Here is a 16059-nt window from a genome sequence, read left to right on the forward strand (position 1 = left end):
ACATTGGGCATCCTGCCCACCATGGCGCCTCCGCACTCCGCTTGCTGGCCTCTCACGATCTTTGGCTTCACGCAGAAGGTTCGTAGCCACAAGACGAAGTGGGGCCTGATGCGGAGGAAGGCCTCGCACACGATGATAAACACCAAGATGTTGAGGACAAAATTTGGGGCTAGATCATGGAAGTCCAGCCCATAGTAAAACATGAGCCAGCAGATAAAGGGATGAAGTGTAAATCCCAGTCCACGGACGAAGTGGGCAAGGAACACGACCCTCTCATGGGGTCCCGGAGTCGGAATGATCTGCCCTGCGTCCGGCAACCGGTGCGCGATATCTGCGGCCAAGTACCCGGCCGCTCGGAGCTTCGTAATATTCTCCTCCTTGACGGTGGAGGCCACTCACTTGCCCCCTGTGCCGGACATGTTTTTTTGTGCGGAGAAGGAATGAACTAGGGTGCTGGAGCTCGAGGGTGCAAGAATGGATAAGCGGAGGAGGAAGACGGCATGGGTAAAAATGGGGAATCCCGATCCCTTTATAGAGGCGACGAAAACGGTGCGTCTCCCCACTTGCCTGTTGAAGATCGCTTATTTCCCAAACGCCGCGATTGATGGCGCGGTTGGGTTACCCGTACCTGTATTGATGAGAATCGCATGATAAGGGGACATGATCTCTGCTTCGACAAGACGTGCCGAGGAAACCGCCTCGCAATATGCTGTGGTTGGTTGTTGGAAGGTGATTCGAATAATTACTCGACCGTAGTGTCATGTCACGTTGTCTGAAGTTGTCAGCAGATTACATTTGTGGAATATCATTCTCTCTACGGTGGTATGTCTTGCGAAGCCGGACACAGTTTAAGTGTTCGAGGTTTACTTTGGAGTATTCGGAGATGGAACCCGTCCTGCAATGCCGAAGTCAAACTACGCGCCGGACTCATCGTCATTGAAGCCTGGTTCAGGGGCTACTGAGGGAGTCCTAGATTAGGGGGCATCCGGACAGCCGGACTATATATTGTGGCCGGACTGATGGACCGTGAATATACAAGACTCAAGACTTCGTCCCATGTCCGGATGGGACTCTCCTTTGCGTGGAAGACAAGCTTAGCAATCTGGATGTTAGATCTCCTTCTTTGTAACCTACTCTGTGTAAACCCTAGCCCCCTCCGGTGTCTATATAAACCGGAGGGTTTGGTCCGTATAGGGACAATCATAATCATCATAGGCTAGCTTCTAGGGTTTAGCCTCTACGATCTTGTGGTAGATCAACTCTTGTAATACTCATATCATCAAGATCAATCAAGCAGGAAGTAGGGTTTTAGCTCCATCGAGAGGGCCCGAACCTGGGTAAAACATTGTGTCCCTTGCCTCCTGTTACCATTAGCCTTAAACGCACAGATCGGGACCCCCTACCCGAGATCCGCCGGTTTTGACACCGACACCATGCTCACTCAATCTCTCTCTCTCTCTCTCTCTCTCTCTCTCTCTCTCTCTCTCTTTGTATGTCTCGATTGACCTCGCTCTTTCTCGGACAAAAACGATATATCACCATGTTTGAGCCCAATTCGAACTATTCACATTGTATACTCTCTCACGCACATTGTCTATCTAGGTCACTCTCTCCAACCCGTCCCACTCTCTCGATCGCACGACCACCCTATGTGATCGGCTGACGTTGCTTCCTCCCACGCACAAAATATATCTACACGTCTGTGACTGGATCATCTCTCAAGCTCTATCTTACATCCCTCACCCTTGCCAAAAGCTCAATCGGACAATATCTCTCCAGAGCATATATATTTGTTCAATGAATGTCGGACCACACTCACTTTGTCTCTCTATCTATATGTCTCTCGATTGTCCTCGCTTTCTCACACCGTAACTTCCATGCATTGAAGCCACTACCTCTCCATCCCTCGCAAAGCCGGAGCTATTTACATTATGAGGGGCACTCCAACCTTGGATTAATTTGTGTAGGCATTTATTCCGGTCGGTTTAGATTATATTTTCGTAGCATTCGGCCCACAACTACTCCAAACACCGTTGCAACCCATGCAACTCCCCTAGTTTATTTCCCTCTGGCTCGGTCATCGCTCTCTCGCACATCCTTTCTCGCCTTCAACGTCGCACCATGGTATTATTGAAAAAACTATGTTGTTATCTTTAATTATTATAAATAAGCTACAAAACTACACACCGATAGTCCACTTGGAATGGAACAAATTTCGACCCACAAATTAAAGTGCCACAAACTACACATCGAGGGGCCCACATGTCATGAAACAAATTTGGACCCATATACAAATTACAAAATAAAGGACGAGGATCGAACATGAGACCGGGCCTTCAAGCCGCACGTCAATAGGCAACATACGTAGAACAACAATGTTTGTTGTACCCCCCTTTGTTCACATAAAGTTTTTATATTACCACATCCTAATTAATGGATAACATGTAATATTATTTTTAGTACTATTTGCCTTCACTTACTGGTGGGTTCCATGTGTGCTCTCTCTCTCTCCTCCCCTTCTATGTTTAGACGCACGGGCAAACACGAAGAACTCGCGGGCGATGTTGCTGTTGACCATATCTGGACGCGTTCACAAGTCACGGCACCAGTTTCACATACTAGCAGCACTAGTCAGTGCACGTTAATTTGGAAGTATATTAAGTGCATGCAGATATTAAGTACTAGGATATTATTCGTGTGTTATTATGTGATTAGCACTATTTTTGGCATGAAATTAACTGCACGCTAAACGTGTTGAGCGCTCGACATTGAAGCAGTCTAGGTCGTTGGATGACAAGGAATACATGTGGCTTGATGACGTTTTATATTTAATTTGATACGGCTCTAGCAGAACATTCAATCAATCAAACCATAGATTTCGTTCAGTCTGACTCCGACTTTAAATTATACGACGATCGATATAAAATAAACAGAAATGATAAACGTTGGGATTTTAAGCATGGCAATCCGAATGTTTTTCATGGCAAATTTAGATTATGCGGTGGCGGCGGGGGCGTCTTGCTGTGGGAAGCAGCTCCTCTGCCGTGCTCTGTGTGTCATCGTGCCACTAACCGACGGCGACGGTGGCGTCTTGCGCCGTTGTTGGCATACTCCTGGACGTTGGCCTAGCTTCAAGGAAAGCCAAAATGTTCTGGACTTCGGAGCGAGTCAACTGGAGGGAGGATGCGACTGGCGTTGGTGCAAGGAAGTGGTCGACGGCGGCCATCCATGCCGCTGAGGGGGGCATTGGCACCAGCGTGGGGACAGGCGCTGTCAACGACGCGGTGGAGACATTCGTGTGCACGGGCACCAGCACGGGCGTGCATGTTAGTGCACGCGCAGGCGCATGCGCTGGCTGGTGCACGGGCACCGGCATGGGCGTGTGCGTCAGTGCACGCGCAGGCGCATGCACTGGCAGGTGCACGGGCGCGTGAAAGTTGGCGGGGACCTCGTGGAACACCGTGGCATCAAGCTCGGTGACAATGTGCGGCTCCCAGCCCATCAATGCGATGGGGATGGGCGCTGGCGTAGTCGGGGCGATGGGAGCTCGAACGGGAGCGGGGACAGGCGCGGCGTCTTCCCGCAAGGCCAGTTGAAGCTCGTCCCAAAGCGCCGTATGTTCTTGAGACTCCGACTGGGGGTCTTCCTCAGGAAACTGGAACACTAAGGGCAGACCACCGTGATGCGGCATGGCGTACGTTTAGGTCAGGCTGGTTGGAGGTAGACGACAGGAGAATCGGAGAGGAAGAGAGAAGATTGTAGCGATACCAGGTAGTGCGGGGTTGATTTTAAACTGCGGTGCCGGCGACATTAAAATTGGGAGCAGTTGGGACGACGGTGGGCGGTGGAGCCTGGTAAAAGGGCTCGCCTCCCAGTGAGTCTGCACAGCGGTCTGCTCGCATGCCTCCCTGACAGCCGACGCAATGGTCTGCTAGCACGCCTCTCGTCGACTCACACGCTTTCTTCGACGACACCTGCCGATGACAAGTGGGGACTCGTGGCGGCACGTAAACACCCACGGTTTCAATAGTGAAAGCGTTCGCCTTAACGTGACAGGTCTTTGTTCCAAAATACCTTGGCTCTTCATTTGTGCAACTTGTCATAAGCTGCTTGTCTCGAATTGAAGAAAAAACTTACGAAGTAATATTTGCGACATATCACGTGACCATGCTCAGTTTCAAGAATTTATGCTTACTTTTGGATTTTCTAAAATTTAAGATCTAGGATTCGAAAAAATATCAGAACCTGCATCATGCAATAAATTTTCACGCTGTACATCTGTCCTATTGTATTTCTTAAGAAAGGATTTGGTCAAACATTTTTCTTAGTTAGACTTCAGACAAGTTATATATGCAGAGTAAAAGGATAATCCCTCTGTACTAGTGCATTGCCTGATATATTAACTCAAGTACTAGGCACGAACAAACGGGCTCAATTCTGTGCTTATCCTGGTGTAGTAGTAGTAGTACTAGGCAATGCAGTTGACGGGTGACCTCGACGAGCGGCGACCGAGGGAATTGAACCGTGCTCAGCACGGTAGGTAACGTTGTCTAGTTACTAAAGCATCCCTCCGTTGTTCATCGGTAGTCATTATGGACCGGGGACATGAGGGAAATTTCCTAGGGCTGGAATTTTGGCCGCCAGATATTTCTACTTGAAACGCTGAGGCTCGACTGGTTGGGGTTGCCTAATGTGCGTACCACGCACGCTACCGAAGGACACGAGCCTGATTTATTTTATTTTATTTTTATTTTTCTAGGATCAACACGAGCGAAGGTCTGGCTGGTACGTCGTTGGGTCCTACCATTCGAGAATACGAAAGGAACACTTTAAATTGCCAAACAAATCTATGTGTATTACAATACCCGTATTTTCCTTGCAAATACTAATCTCAATGTGGTAATTGATTTATGACGTGTTGTTGAATTAGAGTGAGTTTGTGATATAGTGATCTCAACGTGGATTTCACATTTCCTGGTATCCCTAGTAAGTTTTCCAATGCAAATTCAAATTTAAAAGATGAACAACATGGAGGTGAGAAAACTTTGTATGTATCAAGAATATGACCACACACACACACAGAGACACACACGCACGAACACAACAACAATCCAATAAGTATAGTGCATCTATTTTTCCAAACCATGCATGTATGCCACAAATTCAAAAATACTCCTTCCATTCCTAACTATTAGTCTTTTAGAGAGTTCAACAAGTGACTACATACAGAGCAAAATGAGTGAATCTAGACTCTAAAATATGTTTATATACATCCGTATGTGCCAGTCCATTTGAAACCTCTAAAAAGACTAATATTTAGGAACGAATGAAGTAAAACGTAAGACATCCATGGTCCTCAGTTCAATGTTTAAAATGAACATGAAACTGAAACATGAATATTAAGTCTAGTACTACAGTACATGCAAATGTTGTGTTTAGGCGGAGCTATGATTGTCGGGGGTCAACCCCTCGACCTTAGATTAAATTGCAGAGCTCTGTTTAGGGTTGTTTAGATTATATTTGTCCCCACCCTCCCAACCACCGATTGGTTGTGTACCCCCCACCCCTCCTCCCTAGGAGAATATCATGTGCCCCATACCTTAGATGCTATATGCCGATACGAATTGCTTGGAGCTTGTAGATCTGAGATATAGCAGTTCACATGATGTGTCTAATTTTTTTTTGTAGGAAACGTTGATGAGCATGAGAATTGCACGCAATTTGTACAAAAACTACTCAGATGCCCTTGGATCCCATATCCAACGACCTCGAAGCTCGTATCGCCGTAGCATATCTAAGATGAAGGAGGACATCATATTCTCGTGTATGTAAGAATATCATGCGATACCACACCTTAGTTGCTTTGGTGATACAAGCTCCTCAGAGCCGTTGGATTTGTGACCCAACACCTCCTCGGTGGTTCAAATGGTTTTTTGCAGAAAAGCCCCAAAAGAGTTCGGCCACTGCTTACAAGCACAAAGACTGCTCAGATGCCATTGGATCTCAGATCAAACGACCTCCAAGCTTGTATCGTCATAGCATCCAAGCTGCGATACCACCTTATGTTTTCTCGCACGGGAGAATATGAGGTGCTCCCGCACCGTAGATTCTATGGTGAGACGAGTTCACTGAGATCTAATGGCCCATAGTAGGAGGTTTGAATTTTTTTGCAATATACGGCTGATAGAGTTTGGGAAATGCGCAGAAAGTACAAGTACTACGCATAAGCCATCTGATCACTGATCATACTACCTAGATGCTCATATCGCCGTAGCGGGTAATTAAGCTACGGGGAGCACCTAATATGAGCACCGGGGAGCCGTTGGATTGAAGATGCAGCGGCACACACAAGGCCTGAATGTTTTATTTGCAAAAAGAACCTTTGGAGAGTTCGGAAATTGCGCATAATTAAAAAGACTACTCCCAAGCCATTGGATCTCACTTCCAACAGTGTAAAAACTCATATCACCATAGTATCTAAGCTGCGGGGTGGATGTGATATTCTATGCCGCTGTCATTTTTGTTCGTAAACTTGCAAAATACGTGTAACTCATGTTGTTACTTGTCTAACCGCGCAAAGTGTTGGTTCCAAAAAACATCCCACACTAAAATATCAGAACAACACACGGGGGTCCCACTTGTCATTAATCAAATTTGGACCTAAAACTAACAAATTTGGAAGACGAGATTCGAACTGGCAACCTGGACTACAAAGCGTAAGTCGGTAGCCTGAAAAATGAACAGTTGTTGGCTTTGTCCCATAACTGGATTTTATACAGTACTTGCGTTGAGTAGAGTAGAGGGAGTGCCTCGTCAACACATGCATGACCGTTGTCTCACTTACTGGTGGGTCCCAGGTCTGCAATCTCAATCTCTCTTCTCTCCATCGTCTAACCTTTGCACGGGCACACACGAAGAGGGGCGCTAGCTTGTCGTGGTTTTATTACAACTAAAAAATCTTGGAAAACAGAAGAATTGCCTAGAACAAGAGACGTTGTGGCTGGTCAAGATGGAGCTAACCACATCTATCCTCCGTGCCACGTTTGCATGGTGAAGTTGTGTGGCTAGTGGGGTGTTTTCGATCAACTGGCTGGGTCCCGAGGTTGAACCATAGGTACTACGTCTGATACAGTATATTTTTACACACACATTTTTCCTCCGTGCCCAGACGTGGCACACCCTACCGCACGGTTTCGGGGTCCTCCTGGGTGGTGCACGCATATATTCTTCCTGACGTGTGACGCCCTACCGCGCATTTTCTGGGTCCTCCTCGATCGTAGCGCCGAAGCAAGTAAATGAGTCGTCAAATCACGAAAGACCACCTTTCCCGCCGAGTACATCAGTGAAGCACGGTGGCTAGCTAGTTGGGCTAGTTCGACCGATTAGCTAGGCCGCCGCCACATTTGTTTTTTCACCCCTTTTTTTATATACTTGCCGGCAGGTAAATTTAAATATCCGCCGCGGCATTTCTCTGGTGTTTGGGTGCGGCAGGATTTTTAATTTTTTGATTGATGGGAGCAGGCGTGGCAGGATTTTTTGGTTTTTGATTGACGGGAGCAGGCGCGGCAGCAATTAGTCATGATGACTCCACCTGTAAAAACCCACTGCTCCCTGATGTGACAAGTCGCCCACTGGTGTTTTCTCGTGGTGAAAACCAAAAGATTCCCCGCTCCTCGGCTGGCTCCCTCCGCCTTCCCATAGATTGCATTGCCTTTCAGCCATTTCGCCCCCTATGCTTCCTCTCCCCATTGCTTCTACTTGGTGCCATGGCGGCGCATCAGATCACGGAGTCTGAGGGGACGCGCCTGACATAGGAGCTCCATGCCAAGGATGCGGAGCTCAGGGCCAAGGATGTGGAGCTTCGTGAGCTCAAGGAGGAGAGGAGTTCCATGCTCCTCCGTTATGTGCAGAGTTCACGGAGCTTCAAAAGCGGCAGGCGTCCACCACAAAGATGCTCGAGGCGTCGGCGGTGTTGCTGCAGAAAGCGGGAGATACGATAGGCCGTCAGGGGAGCCGGCTGGAGCGCTAGCGGGCCGATCGTGACAAGGTCCAGGATCGCCTCAGCCACTTGGTGAACCAAGTTGCCACACACGTGTTGCGGCTGCGCGATGCCTACTGTCGTGCCAGCACGACGATGCCGGCCATCGAGCTAAACTCGTTCGACCACCTGGTCAACTTCAATGAGCTGCGGCTTCCTGACCTGGTCTCCTTCTTCACCTATATCTCTGAGGAGCTGAGCCGTCTCCGTGCAATGGTGGGGCTGAGCTAGACAAGGAGGGGTTGCAGGCTACCGTTGCCGTTGCCGAGCGAATCCTTTCAGGGCTCCGTCACTGGAATCCATTCGTGCCATTGGACGCTGTCTTTGACGATCTGGCTCTCGTCGATCGGGAGCAGGCTCTGCGGGCGGTTGCACCCTGCATCACCAACGCCGTGCGCCTCGAGAAGCAGAGGGACTTCGGTGGTGTTTAGGCGCCCTCTGCATGGGCATGTCCATGTCTTTGCGCAACATGACCATTGGATCAAACTCAAACGGTGCAGATCAGTCACTGTAGCACAAAGTGTGTGGGTGTGTTTGGTTGCATTCCCATCTCAATATAGTTGTTTGCTCTTCATGTATTTTTGTCAACCTACTAGTGTGGACTCATGCACCCTTCATGCACTCTTCCAAACACAATAAAGTGGGTCGAGAAGGGAAATTTTGCTCCCATCCCGTGCACCCTTCATACACCCTGCCTAACACTATTCGTGCTTCATATGGTTGATGTTTCGTGGAGTACTGTAGCACCGTACTCTCCGTGCGCTGTGGACCTAGTTATGTTAACATTGATCTCACCATTCATTCTCGACCGGATAGTCAAAAAAGCGGTACTATGTTACATATAGGAGTAGTTGACATGCGCACAACATCATTTGTTATCGTCATATCTTACTACACTAGCAACAAGATTGTGTAGAACTGACGTATGAACCACTGCACATGCCTAGTAGTAGGAGCACTATGTATGTTCAATTGGCTGTTGTGTTTCCCACTCCTCCATCGTAAGAGTGGAAACGCTTGCTGTAATCATTTTTTTCTTCAGAAAAATGGTGGACACGCTCTACCGTGCGGATCCTCCTCCAGCCATGCACTAAATTACTCACATTCGCCGATGTGTGGGACAGCCAGCACCTGGGTCCACAAGCCATTCACTAAATTACTCCGTAGTACAGTGACAGTATACTACCACGATCGAACCACCGCAGTAATGCCCAATGAGCCGTCAAATCACAAAACCCCCTCCTTTCCAGCAGTAAGTTGGACGGACGAAGCAACCATCATTTCACTCTTCCCTCCCAGCTTCCTCTCTTGAAGAAAAACCCCCACTCGCTTCGCTTCTCCCTCATCTCATTCCTCCTTTGACTCTTCTCTCTCAACTTTCTCTCTTGGATGGACGCCGGAGCACCGGCCGACGTGATGTCTATGGCTCTGTCCAAAACCGTTGAGGCTCATGGTACGAAGAAGCGCAAGCACCCTGCCGAGACTACCGCGGACAAGCTCAAAGCCATCGCCCATGTCCAAGCCCCCCTCTCCGAGATCCCTCATTAAGCAAGTCCAGGTAATGTCTCTTGTTGATGATCTTTTTCTCGATCTTGATCGTGTTTTTTCGTCTAACACGCAGTACTAGTACTGGTAGTACAACTTCCAGGGTGATCTTGCATGTGATTTTAGAGTGCCAAATGACGGTTCTAAATTCCTCTTTTGACCAAAACATGCGAGAGGTTGACACTGATTTCTTATAGATTACTTTCAACTACTCCCTCTGTCCCAAATTTCTTGTCTTAGATTTATCTAGATATGGATGTATCTAATACTAAAATGTGACTTGATACATCCGTATCTAGAAAAATCTAAGACAAGAATTTTGGGACGGAGGAAGTACTTTATGAACATCAATGCTACCTTTTAAAAGGGTATATTTGCCTCAGTAACTTGTGTTATGGATATTGCATGTAATCCCTCTGCTCTCATTCCTTTGAAGACATGTTCTAGTGTCTTTGTTCACGCATTTTTTTGTGTATATGTAGTCATATATGGAGGATAATATCGAAAATCATCTTATATTTCTAAACGGAGGTAGTAATAAAATATTGTTTCTGTTTTGAATTAGAACCAGGTCCGCGGTGGAGATGAAGTTCTGAAAGTCATGCCTTGTGAACTGTAGGACCTGATGATGAGTTCTACTACAGAACTATCCAGCTGATGTGTCCTTGTCGCCACGTGTCCTGAACTAGTGTTTTCTTGTAGCATTGTTGTCAGGCGTGTTCTCGAGGCTGTACTTGACCACAACAATTTCCTGGTTGTGCATTCGATTACGAAGGGTGTTGTTCTTGTAAAGCTTCCCAACAAATCTGATGCGACATGTCTTCATCATCATGTTTATGAGTGGAAAGACCACTCTGTTAGGTTCTCCAAGGTTGACAAGATGGTGATGGTGCATGTACACATCTCACACGAAGTCCATGGCCTACTCAGTTATGCGGGGTTCATCCCGTAGGTCGGTGGCAAGAAATAGTCTACAGAGTTTAGTTAGTGCAACTTTTCTTGTCTGTAGTAAGTACTATTGTTCAGTACTTGATTTGTGTTTGTGAACCATGTATTGTTTATTAGGACTGCCTCTTTTGGAGTGTGGTCAGTCCTGAGAACAGTCTATGTTAATGTCTGTCCACTCAATTCAGTCTGTATATTTTGAAGTATCCAGATCATATTTTTTGTGAGGACGGTTTATCACTTTTGGTTACACTCCAATATCTATATGCATTGCAGGGTATATCGCACCCACCAGGATTTCCAGTCCCATGGATGTTCGGTCCATACGATTTGTCACAACCTTTGAACTGTCCTGCTTGTGGGAGTAGGCGGGGCCCCTGCATGCCACGTGTAGTTCGACGATCAATCTTCTGTTTAGTACTTCAACATAGTGATTTCCTGGGAAGGATTCACTCGTGTCACATCAAGTAAATCTTATTGATTTACTGTCTAAATCTTATTGATTTAATGTCATGTTTTCTTTCTTTTCCTGCAATTTTATGATGCAGGTTTTGCCATGTGACATTCATCACAGAATAAACCATTTGTTTTGCTCTAAGATGGCTATTTTTGCAGGTTTCAGTTCTTATGTCGTGTCAATAATGAAGGCACTGTCCATCACTTATATTACTGGAAAAATTGGATCAGTCTGTTGTCTGAGTACAAGCTGAATCCCTATGATGAACTGCAGTTTCGTTTGACAAAAACGCCACAATTAGTCCTTCTCGCGTTTAAAAGAAATGAAGAAAAAAAACTGGATCACGGTCACGGATCCTAGTCAAGTTAGAAAGCTGATCATAGCATACCATACACGATCGCCACTGTCTCGCACATCGGTACCACCTTCAGCAACGCATCGAGCACCGGAAGTTGCTCTAGCACTGACAGCGACAGCAGCTCAGTCTGATCCATCTGAGGATTGGGCACCGACCGCGTCAGCGGATTAGTCTGATCTACCGGAGGATCGGGCATCGACACCGGCACCTGCTCCGACACCGGCACCAGCTCTACAAGGAGCACCATCTCCGGCAGTAGCAGCGGCTTCGGCACCTGCACCAACACTTGCACTTGCATCTGCTTCGGCCCGTGCAGTTGCACTGGCAACAGACTGGGCTGCAGTTCGCACTTCATATACCAAAGTCCTTACAAAAACCGACATGACCACCTTCTTGGTAAGCATTGGCCGCCCAAGTGCTTCGTTCTTTTTTCTTTCCATGTTGTTTCACATGATTAACTGTGTTGATCTAACTGTTTGGGTATGTCTTCTTGTTTGCAAACAGAGAATTCCTAGAGCAACGAGGGAGTCATTCAACAATCCGGGCGACCGCGGCCAAGTTTCTCTTACCATGCGTAGCCTTGGTGTGAACGAACCTGCTCAATATACCGTAAGTACAAAGGATGGTCGCATGATGATTGATGATAAAGGATGGTCAAGGTTCAAATCTAAATCATATCTTGCGGTAGGGTATGACGTCAAAATCAAACTTTCTCGGCAAGGAGAGCTGGTCCAAATAAACTTTGAAATTCTTCAGTAGCAGCACGCAACTGCTGAACTGATCTATCCTCCGAGAGATTTTGATGTAATAATCTGGCATGGTGAAACAAGTGTCCTATGTGTATAAGTAGTACGACAGTATTATTTATCACATGGTATATCGTTGATAGAATTGCAACTCTGATTGTTGGTTAGGAACTGTCGTTCGATTTCATTCCAACAGCTGTCGTGCTTTATTCAATTTTGTGTATTCGCCTTGCGACAGCATCTAAAACCAGCGCCATACAGATCGCTTGCAATATGAAAAGCGCTAAGGTAGAACACATGGGCCCCCAAACATGCAGGGTCGGCTTGCAGCCCAAAGTCCAGAACCGTGAGCCTATTTGAGTATTATATTCTCAGCTGAACCCCCATCAAAAAAGTTGAACCCCCATAATGCCTGTGCGTTGCGGGGGGGGGGGGAGTATATTTCTCGGCAAGGTGAGCCTATGATATAAAAGCTTTGTATATTTCTTTACAGAGGGAGTATCTCTCTATCGAAAAATATATTTATGTGTAACTAGTTACTCCTGTCTTTCTACTTCCTTTCGCTGATATGTGGGGAAATCGGCAACGGGGTCCACGTGCCATATGCACAAATTAGAGTGCACAACTTCATGGTAGACACACCCCGGTCATAGCACCGCAGTAATGCCCAATGAGCCATCAAATCACAACCCCCCTTCCAGCTTTAGCAGTAAGCTGGATGGACAAAGCGGCAATATTTCACTGGGCCAGAATCCCCTTCTCCCTCTTCTGCTTGTTCAGAGAAAACCCCTGCTCGCCGATTGCATAGAGTTTTCTCATGGAGAACCAGGTACGAATTCTTCATCCATCCCCGATAAATCCAAGTCCCTTGGTCGCAGGTAATCCTAGGATGGGAGCCGCCGTCGTTGATGCATTTTTCTTCCTACTTAATCTAGTGTGTTTCATTTGTAGTGCCCAAACTGCGAGTACCCTACAGGTTTCTGCGCCCTCGGCGAGACGCCACACTAGTTCCTTCTCATCCTAACACAACATTTTGAAACGCGCACAATATGTTCCTAGAATCCTCTTTTCTATCCGGGAGGGTGGGGTTTTTTTGAACATGTTGTGTTCTCATATTATTTTTCCTGTACTGTATTATTTGCTCTGCCAGAACACATGTACTCAAGATGCTCGGCCTTGCCATAACTGAATACACTAGTTTAATGGTCACAGTGAAGACAAGCCATGAATATAAGTTCCGAGTTGGGTTCATGAACCAAGAAGATCACTGCTTTTTTTATGGCCGAACTTGGATAAACTTTCTCAAGTTTTACGGACTGAAAGTTGGCGCACGAATGTTGATGGAAATAGTAGAACCTGGTCTCATCTTCACTGCGATCTTCCACCCCAACGTCGTTCCAATTGTTCATCCATGTTACTTTTGTATCTGGTTCTTGCTTGTTGCCTCGATTACTTCTTCATCCACCTATTCTGTCTAACTAATCACAATTTAAATTTAGAAGTAGCAACGAATCTCTCACGAAGATGCTACTTCTAACTAATATTTTCTTATAATTGGTGGCACGTGTAGGTTTTTTCAGAGTTAAGCAGTCTGCTTGTTTGTTACTCTGTAATAACTCGGCTTTTACTAATGGCATTGAAGTTGACTGGATCGACATCCACAAGTTCCTACACTTTATTGATCGTCTTGAGGTCCTTGTGGGGCGTTTCAATGGTGGAAGGCCACATGGGATATGTGTGCCACTGCTGCACTTGTTGAACAGGTCCAACTGTGTCGAGAAACTTATGGTATGAGCTGTTTTCTGTTATATATGTTGTTCATAAACTATTTCTTATACACAGTTTTACAGATTTTCTGGAAACAGGAACTGCCGAGTTCTATTGTTCATATACAGATGCCTGACCATGGTCGGGTCAGACTTGCGCTTGGTGACAACATGATGTTTCTGTCGACCTACTCAATTCCCCTTGGAGGTCAAAAGATACTTATAAATGGGTGGTCTCAAGTAATGAAGGCCCGTTCATCTTGGAGAATAGGACAGAAGATTATGTTCATACTTTTCCATGGCTCTAAAGCGAATATCCTGTTTATTCACCACGTTGCAAGATGAAGCCGCTTTCAGAAGGTTGTGGATGCGTGGGGTGGTGCCTGGGCCTTGTCCTGGGGCTTGGCGACCTCACCCTTGATTATCTGTAGACAAAGTAGCACTGTGTGAGGCGTGCTTTGTATGGTTGAACCTGTATAAGTATTCATACTGCTTTCAGCTTTGGTTGTTAAGTGCCCCTGCTGGTTTCAGTTAAGGTTGTTAAGTACTCCTCCTGCTTTTACAATCTGTCGTGTTTCTTCAGTCCTATCTTCCTCCAGCCGCAAAAACCAAACCAGCGCCAGCGGGCCGCCTGCTTCCGCCTCCCATGGCTGGCTGCGCCTCAGCGCACGCATCGCCGCCCCACCGTCTCCTAAATCGTTAACGTCGACGTCCTCCGCTCATTTTGGTGCGCTCGCAACGGCGCCGCTCTCTCGTGTTGTGATGCGGAGCATCCCTCGCTCATTCCCATGGACTCTACTACAACTCGTCAAGCACCTCGAGGACCAATGACAAGAGCATGTGCACGCACCATCAAACCCGAGGTTAACTCATTCCACTTCGAGTTTCATTCGGATTCACTCGAGAGTCGGATTCTACCTCGAATGGAAACTCTATGCACTTGTAGGTACCAAGAAGAGAACCGTGAAGAGGCGAGGATGGAGACACATGCACCTATGGTGAAGGAGAAGGAAGAAGGACGTGTGAGGCGTGAAGCAAGAGTGGTCGCGGACCACCCCGGGTGCCCGGCCACCAGCCGCCGGCTGGCCAAGGCCCTGGCCACCTCGGGTGCCTGGCCAGGAGGCCCCGGGTGCCCGGCCCTGCCTGCCTAGGTGCTGGAGCTACCCACCCCGGGTGCCCGGCCCCTGCCAGCACCACTCCGGGTGCCCGGCCTCCTTTGGGGCGTGGCCCAGCCCCCCCACTGGGTGCCCCGGCTCTCAACCCCCGGGTGCCCGGCCCTCTACAGCGCCCCAGCCAAGGCACCCTGACCGGCCTGGGTGCCCGTCCCTTCGGCCCCGGGTGCCCGGCCTACACCGCGCTAGCCACCAGCCCTGCCCCGGGTGCCCGGCCGGTTGGACCCAGGGTGCCTGCACCTCTCCAAGGGACTGTGTGCCTCTCTGGTTTTTTACCCTTGTATCCCCCCTTCTCCTCTTATTGGGTCCCTAGACTATATATACCCCTTACCTAGCTCATTTAGAGGATAGCAAAGTATTTGATAGACATTTGTGAGCTTTGCTCCATGGATCCACTTCCACTAGGAGATCAAGACCTCCTCTTGGAGTGACCAAACATCAAGACCTCCTCCTTGGGGAAGGATCCCCATCATAGGATCATCAAGCCCTCATCTCCTTCATAGGATTTGGGATGAACTCTACCATGTATCTTATTTCCCTTTGATTGTTCATGTACCTTGTGGATCTTGTGTGTTTGTTGGTCTAGTGGATGTGTGATTTGGACTTGTTCTTGAGTGTTCCTCTTGTTTTCCCTCTTGTGTTCATCTTGTTCTTGGTGATTCCCCCTCCAATTCGTGAAAGATCTTCACCTAGGGTTCCACCCTACAACATCTTGGTATCATGAGCCATGGTTTCTCACGAAATTGGAGCCCCCCATCTTGTTTTCTATCCTAATTTTGTTGTGTTCTTCCCTAATTTCGAAAATTCCCCACCAAAAATAGCCCCAATATTTTTGTGATTTCTTGGTTTGATGAGGTTTTGTTGGATTTGATCCATGGATTTGTTTGGTTTCAAGTGCATCTAGCATTACCCCCATCCATCTACACCTTTCCTTCCGCGAAATCCACCAATTTCTTGCATCTTCCCATGAATTTCCGCCCAAATCCGACACCCCCGGGCACCCGAACCTCAAACCCCGGGCACCAGGACCCC

Source organism: Triticum aestivum, chromosome 4B (assembly GCF_018294505.1).
Source record: "Triticum aestivum cultivar Chinese Spring chromosome 4B, IWGSC CS RefSeq v2.1, whole genome shotgun sequence".
In the NCBI taxonomy this organism is placed as follows: domain Eukaryota; kingdom Viridiplantae; phylum Streptophyta; class Magnoliopsida; order Poales; family Poaceae; genus Triticum; species Triticum aestivum.